The sequence below is a fragment of the Nannospalax galili genome, unplaced genomic scaffold (genome assembly GCF_000622305.1).
Source record: "Nannospalax galili isolate Female #2095 unplaced genomic scaffold, S.galili_v1.0 scaffold2176, whole genome shotgun sequence".
Taxonomy (NCBI): Eukaryota; Metazoa; Chordata; class Mammalia; order Rodentia; family Spalacidae; genus Nannospalax; species Nannospalax galili.
Genome location: NW_008337939.1, coordinates 28,761 through 43,814, shown reverse-complemented (window position 1 = coordinate 43,814; position 15,054 = coordinate 28,761). Strand labels below are relative to the sequence as shown.

General features: G+C 37.5%; 1 pseudogene; it reads left to right on the top strand.

The window, feature by feature from the left end:
• The first annotated feature begins 3,417 nt into the window (after nucleotides 1-3,417).
• Nucleotides 3,418-4,364, top strand: LOC103733942 (annotated as a pseudogene).
• The last annotated feature ends 10,690 nt before the right edge of the window (nucleotides 4,365-15,054 follow it).

Here is a 15,054-nt window from a genome sequence, read left to right as displayed (position 1 = left end):
TTCTTTTTCCTATCTTGAACTGAGTAAGAATTAAAAATATTCTGGGCCAGTTAAACTTTCCTTTCATTGCTGTCCTTAAAATATTTTGGCAGGCAGGGCGTGGTGGCACGCACCTTTAATCCCAGCACTTGGAAGGCAGAGGCATGTGGATCTTTGTGAGTTCAAGGCCAGCCTGGCCTACATAGTGAGTTCCAGGACAGCTGGGGCTACAAGGAGACCCTGTCTCAAAAAGCCAAAAAAAAAAAATTTGGGCAGGTAAAGTTGGTCATAGAAGTCTGACTCACACTAGCCACATGATTATTCCACCTATGGTCTGTTTTACAAGGGATTAAGTTATATTGAAAAACTCCTTACTGGGAATATTTCTGAACTATGTGTCTTCAAAAGTCACATAACTTTTTTCAGTACATTTCTGTGATCTAAAATATTTCATATAAATTGCAATGTTGTGTCTGATTGTTTTTAGATATTTCACTAACTCTCTTCCCCCTTCCTGTGGTAGGCTCCAGCCACACAGGATTCCTAATCAGTCTTAAAGAGAGAAGAAGTAAGCATCCATTCACGAGTTTCACTCTAACTCTGCTATCCCCTTAAGTATAGTCAAGTGTGATTAGTGATAATATTCAACCACCGCTATAAGACTCTGGGACAATTGGTCCTACCAAGGTCCTGGAAAATTACTGTCTTTAATGAACTACTGGACTCCTCTGGGATGCAAAGCCACTTAGACCCAGAGATGACTACAAGTGGAAATGTGGAAAACAGTGGCATAGACTTGGGTAATGACTATTAAGCTTGTTACTTCCTGTGTCTATAGTAAATAAAGGAGAATGGCATCTTTTATCAGGGTTTTGAAATCACCATATGTACTCTGGGTTGGAATGAGCTGTTTCCTTACAGTTCTTCCAACCCAAGAGTATCGATTGTCCAGGTTATACGATGGTACTCAGGATAAGTTTTCAGGTATGACAAAACTCTTCTTTGTTATCTATGACTCTCAAGGCTTTGTTATATTGTAGAAATATTTTGCTTCATAGACATCATTTATAATCTCTTTAGTAATCAGGGTCTTCATTTAGTTACTTATTCTGAAATTATTCTCAAAGATCATAGCATTTCAACATAATGAAGCTAAGTGAGGTTGAGTACAAGCCTATCGTTTGTTTGTTTGTTTGTTTGTTTGTTTGTTTGGGTTTTTGAGAGAGGAAGTCACTTTGTAACCCAGGGCTGCTTCACCTCATCATAAGCTCTTCCCTCAGACTCCCAAGTGATGGGATTACAATTACATATCACCATTCTCAGGCTGAATCTGTGGTTCTTAAGGCTCCTTTAATATACCTTCCTATGAGGAGCTTTTATAATCCTCAAACAGGCCTCTCACCCAAGATTATGATTAACATTGTCTGACAAAGCTCAGAAATCTGTATTTTTAGTGGTAATTGCTGTACATGCTCCTAAGTACAGATCACTGACCACACTATTGACATCATCAAATAAACCATCACATAATAATATACTTAGGAGGAATAGCTCACAAGATTTTTAAGTGCATTCATATTTTTATATTTCCAATACCTTATGAGATGATCATCACACTTATTTTATATTATATCAATATCAGACACTCTCTGGGCTGATGCATAAAGATTTATATTTGGTCACCAATATTAAAGAAAAATTGTACATCTGACCTAACTTACTTATATTGTTCCTAAGTACAGAATCTTATCTCTTACACATGGTGTCAAGTGTTAGTGCTGAGTGGTTGAATAGTAAGTTTATACATTGAAAATATTGAAGAGAGTATTTATTCTACCAAACTTGGGCTTTTCTAGCTTTGACATTAAAGGAATCAGTCTCAGGCTGAAGCAAGGACAAGGAATACTCAGGAAACACTGGCCAGATCCAGCCTTCATACCAGGTGTTTGTCCTGTTGCAAGGTGAAGGCACACAGTGTTGTCTTTCCTACATGGAGTTTATAATCTGGTTTAAATTCAGTTATAAACAAGTGATCAGGGGCACTGAGTGCTGTGGGATGAGTACAGGTCACTTGGGGACATGGAAATATGTTCTGAGCAGATAGACAAGGTTTGATTGAACAAGTATCTCATAATATGCATTAAAGATGAATGAGAGATACACCAGGCAAAGAAATCACATAGACTAGAAAGTGGTAGTAATGAGAACAGCAAGTTTTTAAAACTGGAGACAGGGTATTATTACTTGCAATGAAGTGTTACCACAGAGTAGATTAAAAATGTCATTGTCGGGCCACATAAGGCTGTAGAGGTGGCACCAAATCATTTGCATACATTGAAGACTATATCGTTTTCTTAAGATAAATGACAATCTCCATGAAGCAATAATCAGCAAAGAGATAATCAGATTTCCATCTTAGAATGTGACCGTGTGAATGAAGAATATTGAAGGAGAAAAGTATTACAGGATATAAACATTCACATGAACAGAATATATGCTTTGACATTACAGAAGACGTAAGATACCACATTATTCTACGAATGTGGTCTTCCAGTAAGTAATGCAGGAAGTAGCAGGTGAATGAAGTGGATGGTCAATCAGATGTCCTAGATTGAAGTTCAAGTAGATTTATGAAAGCAACAAAGTTCACAGGTTTGTTACATGATCTCAAATTTCTTTAATTGACCTATAAAAGCAAAAAAGCAGGAAGATGAGAGGAGTGGAAGCATTAATATTTATTCGGAATCTGTTGAGCTTCAGATTCCTGTGCTATAACCAAGAAAAGATAATTGGTTAACAATGGACTACAGGATCTATAGGTAAAGAGACAGAGCTACATCTGACTTTTAATGGGTGATATGGAATATTGGAGTACATGAGTTTTCATGGGGTTGTATATAGAATTATGAGAGGATAAGGCTCAGAGACATTTTTCAAGGTCATCATCTTACAAAATACTGATATAACAGGAGCCAATAGCAATTGCTTTGGGTAAAAACTCAGGAAGATGAGAGAAACCTAGTGAATTTTGTCCTAAAAACAAATAGATAAAATGTTTAAGAAAGGAAAGAATGCTAAAACATGGTAGAGAGAAGTAAATACTTAATCATCAAGATTATAGAGATTAGATCCTGGTGTGGTTGGCACAAGCCTTTAATCCCAGCACTCAGGAGGCAGAGGTATATGAATCTCTGTGAGATCAAGACCAGTCTATGACAGTCTACATAGCAAATTCAAGGTCAGCTGGGCTACATAGTGAAACCCTGTCTCAAAAACAATTACAGAGATTGTAAACATTTGCAATTTACACTCAATTATTGTGATGATTAAGAGATTGGCCATTGTAGCATAGGTAACAAGTGATTTAGAGAAAGACATATTCATATTTATTTGGAAGGTTGAGACCATATTTTCTCTTAAAGGTAATGTACACAAAGGATGGCAGAAAGGAACCAAAAAGTCGTTTCAGAGTTCCTCCTCCTGGGCCTGCCCATCCAACCAGAACACCAGTGCCTGTTCTATGCCCTGTTCCTGGCCATGTACCTCACCACCATCCTGGGGAACCTCATCATCATTGTCTTCTTTGGATTGGACTCCCATGTCCACACACCCATGTATTTGTTTCTCAGTAATTTGTCCTTCTCTGACCTTTGCTTTTCCTCTGTCACAGTGCCTAAATTGCAGCAGAACTTGCAGAGCCAGGTATCATCCATTCCTTATGCAGGATGCCTGACACAAATATACTTCTTCCTGTATTTTTGAGACCTTGGGAACTTCCTGCTTGTGGCCATGGCCAATGACCACTACACGGCCATCTACTTTCCTGTTCACTACACCATCATCATGAACCTCAAGCTCTGTATGTGTCAGGTGGTGCTTTCCTGGGTGCTGACCACATTACATGATATGTTGCACACTCTGCTTATGGCCAGATTGTCTTTCTGTGCAAACAATGTGATCCCCCACTATTTCTGCGATATGTCTGCCTTGCTAAAGCTGGCTTGTTCTGACATGTTAATGCGGTGGTGATATTTATTGTTGTAAGTCTCCTTCTTGTCATTCCACTTGCACTCATTATCATGTCTTATGCATGAATTGTGTTCTCCATTCTCAAGGTTCCTTCTTCTCAAGGAATCCCTAAAGCCTTATCCACCTGTGCCTCCCACCTGTCTGTGGTAACACTGTTTTATGGAACAGTCATTGGGCTCTACTTATGTCCACCAGATAATAATTCTACTGTGAAGGAGACTGTCATGTCTTTGATGTACACCGTGGTCACGTCCATGCTGAATCCCTTCATCTACAGCCTGAGAAACAGAGATATAAAGGGAGCCCTAGAAAGAATATTTTGTAAAAGGAAAACTCAATTGAATCTACGATGGTAGAACTTGGAAATTTTACAGAATTTCATCTCATAAATGTATTGAGGTTAACACTGGAATAGTTTGCAGAATTTTTCCCACCATGGAAGCTTCTGGCCAAAGGTTATGCTATGTAACTGTTAGCTACACTAAATAAAAAGTTTAGCTGAGTAGTTTAACCTTGGGAGTAGCTCTTAAGAACCTAATTTGTCTTTCTCTGTCTTGCCCAGATGATCCTGGAATATTGTATAGACATAGTGTTATGTTGGACCCCTGTTCCTTCCAACCTTAAATTGTTCTAGGATTTTATCATTTGGCTAAGATTTCTCCTTTGATCTCTACATTCATTTTAAATGATGATCTAAAGTTTAACTCAATACTCAGTAACATCCAGAACCCTCAACCTCTAATCCTTCTTCCAGGATCTCCAATGTGTTTCTTCTGCACCAATTTTGGCATTATTTTATTCTTTAATTCTTCATATTCTTTATTTCTTTTGATGACTTCATTGGTTTTATAACTCATCTTGATATTTACCAAATTTTTTCTAATCCTCTTGTACACTAGTGTCAAGCCAAGCACGTCTTAATTTATTTCCACATAACCAGGGAAATAAGCTAGAGGTAGAGATGGAGTTTACTTTTTCATTACATTTTCCTTCTGTTTGGTATTTTCCTTTGTGAATATATGTGTGCATACACATATATACATTATTTCTTTTTTGTCACTTTTTACTCACTGAAAACTGAATTCCAACACCCAGTGTCATAAGTGAAGCTTAGTAACACAGAAGCCTGTCTGATTCTGCTGTTTCTTTTTACTTTCTCCCACTTCAAAAGGAAGAGACTGGTCACCTATTTAAATGACAACAAAGGAAATAAACAGGATACATTTTAAAGTGGTAACATACAAACACTTCTTTCACAATCCCAGATGTTCTCACATCTCCAAGGGAAGCTAGTCTTCTCCTCCAAGGTCCCCACTGTACCATTTATCTCCCTAATGGATGCTAATGCCTATGGTCTATAGGCAGCTCAATATTCAAAACACAAACAACCTTAAATTCTGTTATTCTATGAGTCTCCTTATCCTTTATCCCTGGGCCAGTTAGCTTTTGTCAACTTGACATGAAATAGAAATACCTGAGAAGACAAAACTTCACTTGAGGAATTTTCTCCATTGGATTGGCCTGTGGGAATATGTGAGGCATCTTCTTAATTGGTAACTGATGCAGGAGAGTCCATCCCACTATGTGTGATACCATCCCTGAACAGGTAGGCCTGTGCTGTATAAGGAGGGTAACTGAGAAAGTCAGGGGAATCAATCCAGTAACCAGCACTCCTCCATGAGCTCTGCTTCAGTTTCTGCCTCCAGGCTCCTGTTTGAGCTCCTGGCCTGGTTTCATTCAATGATGGATGGTAGTCTGTACACTGAAATAAACTCTTTCTTCCCATGCTGTTTTTGGTCATGGCGTTTACCACAGCAACAGAAAAGCAAACTACAACAACACCATTTCTTGGTTTATGATGTCACCTCTCACACAGTTACCTGAACAGGCACCTCTACAAAAGTAGGTAATGATGCATATGATTTTACATTTTGGCTTTTATATTGAATATTGTTTGGAAATATTTTATCATTCAACTTTTATTTGTTTATTTTATGTAACACTACTTCTTGTCATAGGTAAAGTCTGAAATCTCAGTGGCTTAGTATATCATAATTATCAGTAAGAAGATAGAAGGTTGGCATTTAAATTAAACCACTGTCATCTTGAAAATGTCAATATGAATGAAAATTAGGCTAAATAATTATAAAAAGGACACAAACTCAATTGAAAGATATAAATGAATACTATAATAAATTAACATATGCAGCAACCTTATAAAGAATGTCTCCTTTTATCTAAAGTTTCAAAAACAGCATTGAAAAATGAGAGAAACATGCAGTTTTTGTCATTCTAGGTCCATGATTGCCTCTCTCAGAATGATTGTTTCCAACATCATCTATTTACTTGCAAATTTCATAATTTTATCTGTCAACAGCTGAACAATACTCAGTTGCATAAATGTCTTGCATGTTCTTTAGCCATTTATTCCTTGATGGAAATGCAGACTGTATTTCCTGGACATTATGGACAGAACAGTAATGAACATGGATGAACAGGTATCTTTGTATTAGGATAGAGAGTCCTTTGGATATGTACCCAAGAGTGATATGGCTGGACTACATGGTAAATCTATTTCTAACCTTTTGAGGTTAGAAATAACATCACACTGATTTCCATAGTGGCTGCACCAATTTACACTCCCACATCCATAACCTCAAAGTTTCATGCCTACAGATAGCTTTCATAGTGCTGGAAGGTGCTATGCGCCCTTCCAGAGGATAAAAGTAGTCATCAGTCTTATGCATCTGTGAACTCCATGAGCTACAATATAGGCATTGATGCAATAATGGCATGAATGTCATTGAAGTAACCAATAACTTTCTAGTTGGATTTAAGAACTGATCCACCAGATGGAACCCATCCTAGCACCATTATTAGAGCTAAATATGCATAGTTAGATACGTTATAGGCCCTAGGGGAGAACCTACTATTACTAAATGGACATAGAATTAAACTGACTTCTGATGACATCGTTTTACTCAGAAATTAGTGCATCTATCAACCATCATCAGAGAAGCTTCCTTTTTCAACAGATGGTGATTAGCACAGAGACCCACAAGTGGTCGAGATAGAGAGAATAAGTGACTGAAAAATCCTCAGCTCTAAATGGGACATCTATATTACACCTCCTCCTATGAAGGTTTAGGGATCATTGTGGAAGAGGGAAGGATAAACTGTAAGATCCAGTGATAGTAGATGACTTCAAAGAACAAGTATTTTCCAGACACACAGAGCAGTTAACATATGAACTCACAAAAGTTGTGACTGCATGTAGAAGACCTACACAAACTCAAGCCAGAAAAAAATCACAGCAGGGAAAGGGAGGTGGGTGCAATGTCCCACTTCCAGCTGAAGAGCTATTGGCAATTGATAGCTTCTGGGAGAGGAAGAGTTTCTTTAAGAGTATAGCTCCTGGTAGGCTGACCACGCTACAGTGGATGGCCAAACACCCAAAGGGAAATGAGGACACAAAGTTGTGAAGGTAGGAAGGGGGGTGGATCTTGGAGGACTTGTAGGAATAGGACTGAATACACTCAAAACAAAAATGTATGAAATTCTTAAAGAATTAATAAAAATGCTTTTTAATTCTTTAGATATGCACTCTTAAGAAACAGTTTTAGTTTTACTTTTATATCTTTTGAATTAACAAAAGCAAAAATGTGTATATTGATAAGCTATCATGTAATGTTTTAATATGCACATATATTGTGTGCTATTTAAATCAAGTCAAACATAATTATATAATTAAAAAATTTATCACTTTATGATGAAAACTTTCAGTGTCCTTCTCTCTTACCTTTCCTTAATTTTTAATTTATTTATTTTATGTGTTAGGAGTGTTATGCCTGTATGTACATAAGTGCACCTGTGTCATGCAATGCTCAGGGAGAACAGAAAGTGGGCAGTGAACCCACTGGAACTGGAGTTATGGATGGTTGTTAGCCACCATATGGGTGCTGGGATTGGAACCAAGGTCTTCTGCAAGAACAGCCACTTAACCACTGAGCTCTTAACTACGGAGTCATCTCTCTAGCTCCTTACCTTTTGAAATGAATAATACATTAACATAAGCTGTGGTAACTAATATGCAATAGCATACCAGAATTTCTTAATGACTCTTTTTTAAAAACTAATTTATTGAGAATTTCATACATACATATAAGGTGTTTTGATCAAATCCATGCCCACTCCCTCCCCTCCAACTCCTCCATAGTTCCCCATCATTTTTTTCTGATAATTTTATGTACTCGTTCTTCTTCCTTTTTTATGGGGATTTTTGATACTCTAACATTCCCCCCTTTGAAGACGTAACACCAAAGTCTTTTTTTAATTCATTTTTAAATTGTTTTTTAATAACCACGTGATTAGAAGAAGCATTTCATTACAGCATTAACATATTCAGTAACACCTTCCAGAGCAAAGATGCATCTCTTTCAAAAGTGGCTCTAATTTTTAGGTTCACAGTTGAATTAATACAGTTATACAATATTGAACTCAGTATAAACCCTAAAAGACATAAAATTGAATAGGTTTTAGCCTATAAAAAAGATTTCCATTTCATTTTAAAATATGCTGTTACATACAGAAAAACTCATTTTTAATGCTACTAACACTTAGATGTTTGCACATGCATCTCAAATCTCTCTGTATCTGATTATTACTAGTCACAGTGGTTACACTCAGATCCTTGGCACCTGAGTATGGATATAAAGTCATCAGGTAGATTTCAGTGGTAATGTTTTTCACCTCTACTAATTAACATGAAGCAAATTTTTATGCTTCTTCCTCAAATATAACTCATTTTTTGTAGAATTTTTGTGTGTATTTCATACAGAATATCCCAAACAATCTTATTCATCTATATATCCACATCCCAAATGGCACCTCCCATAGTGCCCCTCCCCCCCCACTGGAGCCTGTATACTCTGTCATCCCAGTTACTGTCCACTGTGTTGTTGGGGCCCTCAACCATTCCCCGGTGCTTGTCCATCCACTGAATCTAGTCAGCCTATTTAGAGTTCCTTGTTTCACAAAGATCAGCTGTTCCTTGTCTAGAAGCAATCAGTTGCCAATATTCCTTTACATAAGATTGGGGTCTGATGTTCATTTTCCCAGTTCTATGCTGGGTTACTGTCTGGGAGTCTCTTGGGTCACCCTGGCCAACAACTCAAAGGAAGGTATCTCCTGTCTGGCACTGTTTCTAGTTGTGTAGCCTTTAGCTAAACATATGGACTCTTAAAGAATTATATTGATCCCTTTAATCTTCGGTTATACTTTCCTTTTGGGTGTTTAAGACCATGCAGTTGGCCCAGATAAACCAATTTACTTTTACTCTTAAGGCTGTTTGAGGATCGATTCCTCAAGGGTCACATGGTCTTGGGAGGAGCCCCTGGCTCCTTTCTTTTACCAGTTCCATCTATGTGAAGATAAGTCAAAGGTCCTGCTAGACCATGCTGGCTTCGCTTGGAAGCATGGAGCAAATGTTTCCTCTGTGTTGACCCTCCTCTTTGTAGACTGGACACTGGTTCAAGTCCATCTGGTGGGGTATCCATGGCCTCCTTGATCAAAAGGACAGGTGACTCACCACAATTACATGACATTTTGAATGATGCTCATAGTCCCCTGGAACTTCATCAACCTAGGAAGGCAAGGAGCAAAAAGTGTCCTTTAAGTCCCTCTGATCAAAATAGTATAGGCCTCAAAGTATGGTTATTAAACATCCAAAGAGGTTAGTTCGACCAGTCTGGTACTTTTTTCTTCTTTTTTCATTTATTATTTTTATTTTATGTGTATGCATGTACTGCCTGCATGTAGATCAGTGCATCCATGTTGTGCAATGCCCACGGAAGTCAGAAGAGGCTGTTGGATCCCCTGGGACTGGAGTTTTGGACAGTCGTTAGCTGCTATGTGGGTGCTAGGGCTCAAACCCGGGTCTTCTGCAAGAACAAACAGTGTTCTTAACCACTGAGCCATCTCTCCAGCCCCCCAGTCTGGTACTTTTAATTACCATGTGCCATGTAGATAAAGCTTGGGCAGAGACCAAAAGTTCTCAGGTAACCCTTGCCTAGACATATATTATATTCTTTGAGCTAGTTGTATGTATACTTTGTCAGTAGGTTGTTCAATTAATATGGTTCCATCTGGTTTTTTTAATGAGCTAGGCATTATATATCTCTTGCATTGTCCAACCCTTCCACCATGGTTTCTCCATTTAAAGTGCCCCCATTTTTCCCATTTCTCCCTTAATAATACCATTCCAACCTCTCTTGACCTCCTTCTTTCCCTTTATCCCCAAGGTTCCTTGTAAAACCTTCCCTCCCCACCCCTTAAAATAACACCATTTTTTATCCATATCTCCCTTATTAATGCCTGTTTCCTACTGTTCTTCTCTTTAAGATTCTTTATTTTCCTTGACCTATCTGGTTCTGTTTCATTATCCTGGTTCTGGTAGTTATTTCTGGATAGAACTCACTTATGAGGATTTGGTAATAGGATGCACATATGAGGGAGAACACACATCATTTGTTTTCCTGAGTCTGTGTTACTTCACTTAGTAAAGCAGTTTCTAGTTCCATCCATTTACCTGCAAATTTCATGATTTCATCTTTCTTTACTGCTGAGTAAAACTCCATCGTATAAATGAACCACATTTTCATTATCCTTTCATCAGTTGAGGGACTCTTAGGTTGCTTCCATCTCTTAGCTATTGTGAAAAGAGCAGCAAAAAACATGGATGTAGAAGTGTCTCTGCAATAGGATTAGTTCTTTGGGTATATGCCAAGGGGTGGCATAACTGGATCAAATGGTTGGTTCATCTGTAGTTTTTTAAGAGTTCTCCACACTGCTTCACATAGGGCTTGTACAAGTTTGCAGTCCCACCTGCAGTGGATGAGCATTCCCATTTCCCCACATCCTCTCGAACATTTGGTATCCTTTGTTCTCTTGATCGTAGCCAGTCTGACTGGAGTAAGATGAAATCTTAAAGTGGTTTTAATTTGCATTTCCCTAATTACTAATGATGTTGAACACCTTTCAAGATGCTTCTTACCCATCTTTATTTCTTCTTTTGAGAACTCTCTGTTCAGTGCCTTAGCCCAACTTTTAATTGGGTTACTTCCTTTCTTGATACTTTCTCTTTGAGTTCTTTTTATATTCTGGATGTGTTGCTGTCAGATGTGTTACTGGTAAATATTTTCTCCCTTTCTGTGGGTTTTCTCTTCAATTCCTTGTTTGCTTCTTTCTATGTACAGAAGATTTTTAGTTTAATGAGGTCCCATTTGTTGATTCTTGACCTTGTTTCCTGAGCAATTGATGTCCAGTTTAGAAAATCCTTTCCTACACCTGTATCTTGTAGGTTATTGCCAATGATTTCTTCTAAGAGTTTCAGAGTTTCAGGTTTCACATTGAGGTCTTTGATAAATTTGGAGTTGACTTTTGTGCAAGGTGAAAGATAGGGGTTTAGTTTCATTCTTCTACAGGTGGAGATCCAGTTTTGCCAGCACCATTTACTGAACATGCTGTCTTTCCTCCAGTGAATGTCATTGGCCCCTTGTCAAATATCAGGTGTCTGAAATTGCATGTACTCATATTTACTCTTAGTGCTCAGGGTTGCTTTGGCTATCTGAGGTCTTTTGTGCTTCCATATGAATCTTAGGATGTTTTTTTCCAATTCTGTGAAAAATGTTGTGGGAATTTTGATTGGCATTGCATTGAATCTACAAATGGCTTTTGGTAGGATGGTTATTTTCACAATATTAACTCTTCCAATCTATGAGCACGGGAGGTCCTTCCATCCTCCAATGTCTTCCTCAATATCTTTCTTTAAAGATTTAAAAATTTTATTGTAGAGGTCTTTGATGTCTTTGGTCAGGTTTATTCCAAGAATTGATTTTCAGCTATTGTGAAAGGGTGTGTTTCCATGAGCTCTTTCTCTGATTGCTTGTTATTGGTATATAGAAAGGTCACAGACTTTTGTAGACTAATTTTGTAACCTGTCACTTTACTGAACATGTTAATAATTTCTAGATTTCTGGTAGAATTTTTGGCATCTCTTAGATATAATATCATATCATCTACAAAAAAGGATAATCTGATCTCTTCTTTTCCACTTATTACTCCTTTAATTTCCTTCTCTTTTCTTATTGCTCTTGCAAGAGTTTCAAGCACTATGTTAAAGAGGTGGAAAGATAGTGGACAGCCTTGTCTAGTTCCTGATTTCAATGGGAATGCATACAGTTTTTCTGAATTTAGAATGATGTTGGCTGTGGATTTGTTGTATATGTCTTTAATTATGTTGAAGCATGTTCCCTCCATTCCAGTTCCCTCTAGGACTTTGAACATAAATGCATGTTGAATTTTGTCAAAGGCTTCTCTTTGATCACGTGGTTCTTATTTTTGAGCCCATTTATATGATTTACGATGTTTATTGACTTATGTATATTGAACCATCTGTGCATCTCTAGAATAAAGCTGATGTAATCATGGAGAATGGTCTTTTTGATGTGTGTCTGTATGCAGTTTGCAAGTATCTTGAGAATTTTTGCATCTATGTTCATTAAGGATATGGGTCTATAGTTTTCTTTTTTGGTTGTACCTTTACCTGGGTTTGATATTAGAGTGATGCTGGCTTCATAGAAGGAATTTGGAAGTTCTCCCTCCATTTCTATTTTTTGAATAAATTAAGTAGTATTGGATGTAAATCTTCTTTAAATATCTGGTAGAATTCTGCTATAAATCCATCTGGTCCTGGGCTTTTTTTAGGCAAAGGCTTTGTATCACTGTTTCAATTTCCTTTTGTGTTATGGGTCTGTTTAAGATGTTAATCTGTTCTTGGTTTAGTTTTGATGGTTCCCATGCTTTTAGGTACCCATCCATATAGGTTTTTGTTTGTTTGCTTTTGTTTTTTGTTTTTGGTTTTTTGTTTTGTTTTGTTTTTGGTCTTTTTGAGACAGGGTCTCCCTGTAGCCCCAGCTGTCCTGGAACTCACTATGTAGACCAGGCTGGCCTTGAACTCACAGAGATCTGCCTGCCTCGGCCTCCCAAGTGCTGGGATTAAAGGCATGTGCCACCACGCCCGGCCCATATAAGTTTTTAAAGTATTCCCTTATAATGTTCTGGATCTCTTTGGTGTCTGTTTTAATGTTCCCCTTTCATCTCTGATTTTGTTCATTTGTAGGTTCTCCTTCTTTTGGTTAACTGGGCTATCAGTCTATCTTGTTTATCTTTCCAAAGAACCAGCTCTTGGATTTGTTGATTCTTTGTATTGTTTTCTTTGTTTCTATTTCATTAATTTCTGCTCTGATTTTTGTTATTTCTTGTCTGCTGGGTTTGGGTTTCATTTGTTGGTTTTCATGTGTCTTGAGTTGCAATGTTAAGTCATTTATTTATGTTTTTTCTGATTTTTTAATGTAGGCACTTAGAGCAATAAACTTTCCTCTAAGGACTGCTTTCAACATGTCCCAGAGGTTTTGTTATGTTGTATTGTCCTTTTCATTTAGTTCCAGGAATACTTTTATTTCTTTCTTAATTTCTCCTTTGACCCATTCATCATTTGAGAGTGTGTTGTTTAATCTCCATGTGTTCATGTGGGTTTCTTCCAGTGCTGATTTTAAGCTTTATTGTATTGTGGTCTGATAGAATGCATGGAATTATTTCAAACTTTTTGTATTTGTTGAGGTTTGTTTTGTGCCCCTATATATGGTCGATTTTGGAGAAGGTTCCATGGGGTGCTGAGTAGAAAGTATGTCCTTTGGTGCTTGGGTGGAATATTCAGTAGATGTCTGTTAGGCCCATTTGATGTATGGTAGTCTTTAATTCAGATGTCTCTCTGTTAATTTTCTGTCCTGTTGATCTATCTAAGGGAGACAATGTGATGTTGAAGTCCCCTACTATTAATGAGTTGGGATTAATCTGGGTCTTAAAGTCCTGTAGTACTAATTTTATGAAGTTGGGTGTACCAGAGTTTGGTGAATATATGTTCATGATTGTAATATCTTCTTGGACTATTGTTCCTTTGAACAGAACAAAATGGCCCTCTTTATCTCTTCTGACTAGTTTTAAAGTCTATTTTATCAGATATTAGAATTGCAATACCTGCTTTTTTCTTAGTACCATTCACTTGGTATATTTTTTTCCATTCTTTCACCTTAATGTGGTACCTGTCCTTAAAAGTGAGATGAGTTTCTTGCAGACAACAAAAAGATGGGTTTTGTCTCTTAACCCATTCATCTAGTCTGTCTCTTTTGACTGGAGAGCTCAGTCCATTGATATTTAAAGTGATAAATGAAAAATGTGTATTGAATCCTGGCATTTTCATTTTTGTTCACATTCTTGGTATAGCTGTGCATTTCCACAGTTATAATTTCATTGAGTTTCTTTGCATGACCCCTTGGGTATAGTCGTTCCTTTCTTCAGCTCTTTGTATTGCTTCAAGAGCTCTCTGAAGGCCTGGTTCTGTGGACCTGAATTCTTTCAGCTGATTTATGTCATGGAAGAGTTTTGTTTCCCCTTAGACTATAATATACATTTTGTCTGGGTAAAGTAATCTGGGTTGGCATCTGTGGTCATTTTGAACTAGGAATACTTTGGTCCAGTCTCTTCTGACTTTCATAGTTTGCACTGAAACATCAGCTGTAATTCTGATGGGTTTTCCTTTTTTATGTAAGTTGTTGTTTTACTTTTGCAGCTTTCAGTATTCTCTCTTTGTTCTGTAATTTTATTATTTTACTATGATTTGCCATGGAGGGTTTCTTTTCTGGTCCTGTCTCTTTGGTGTTCTATATGCTTCTTGTATTTGTATGGGCATGTCTTTCTTTAATTTTGGGAAATTTTCTTCTACAATCCTGTTGAAGATCTGGTTCATACCACTATCTTGAGATACTTCTTCCTGTATGCCTATGATTTGTAAGGTTGGTCTTTTTATGGTGCCACACAATTACTGCATATTCTATTCTTGTTTGTCCTAGTTTTTTTCTTCATTGCTGTGACAAAACCCCCCACCACCTACTTGGGGAGGAAAGGGTTTATTCAGCTTACATCTCCCAG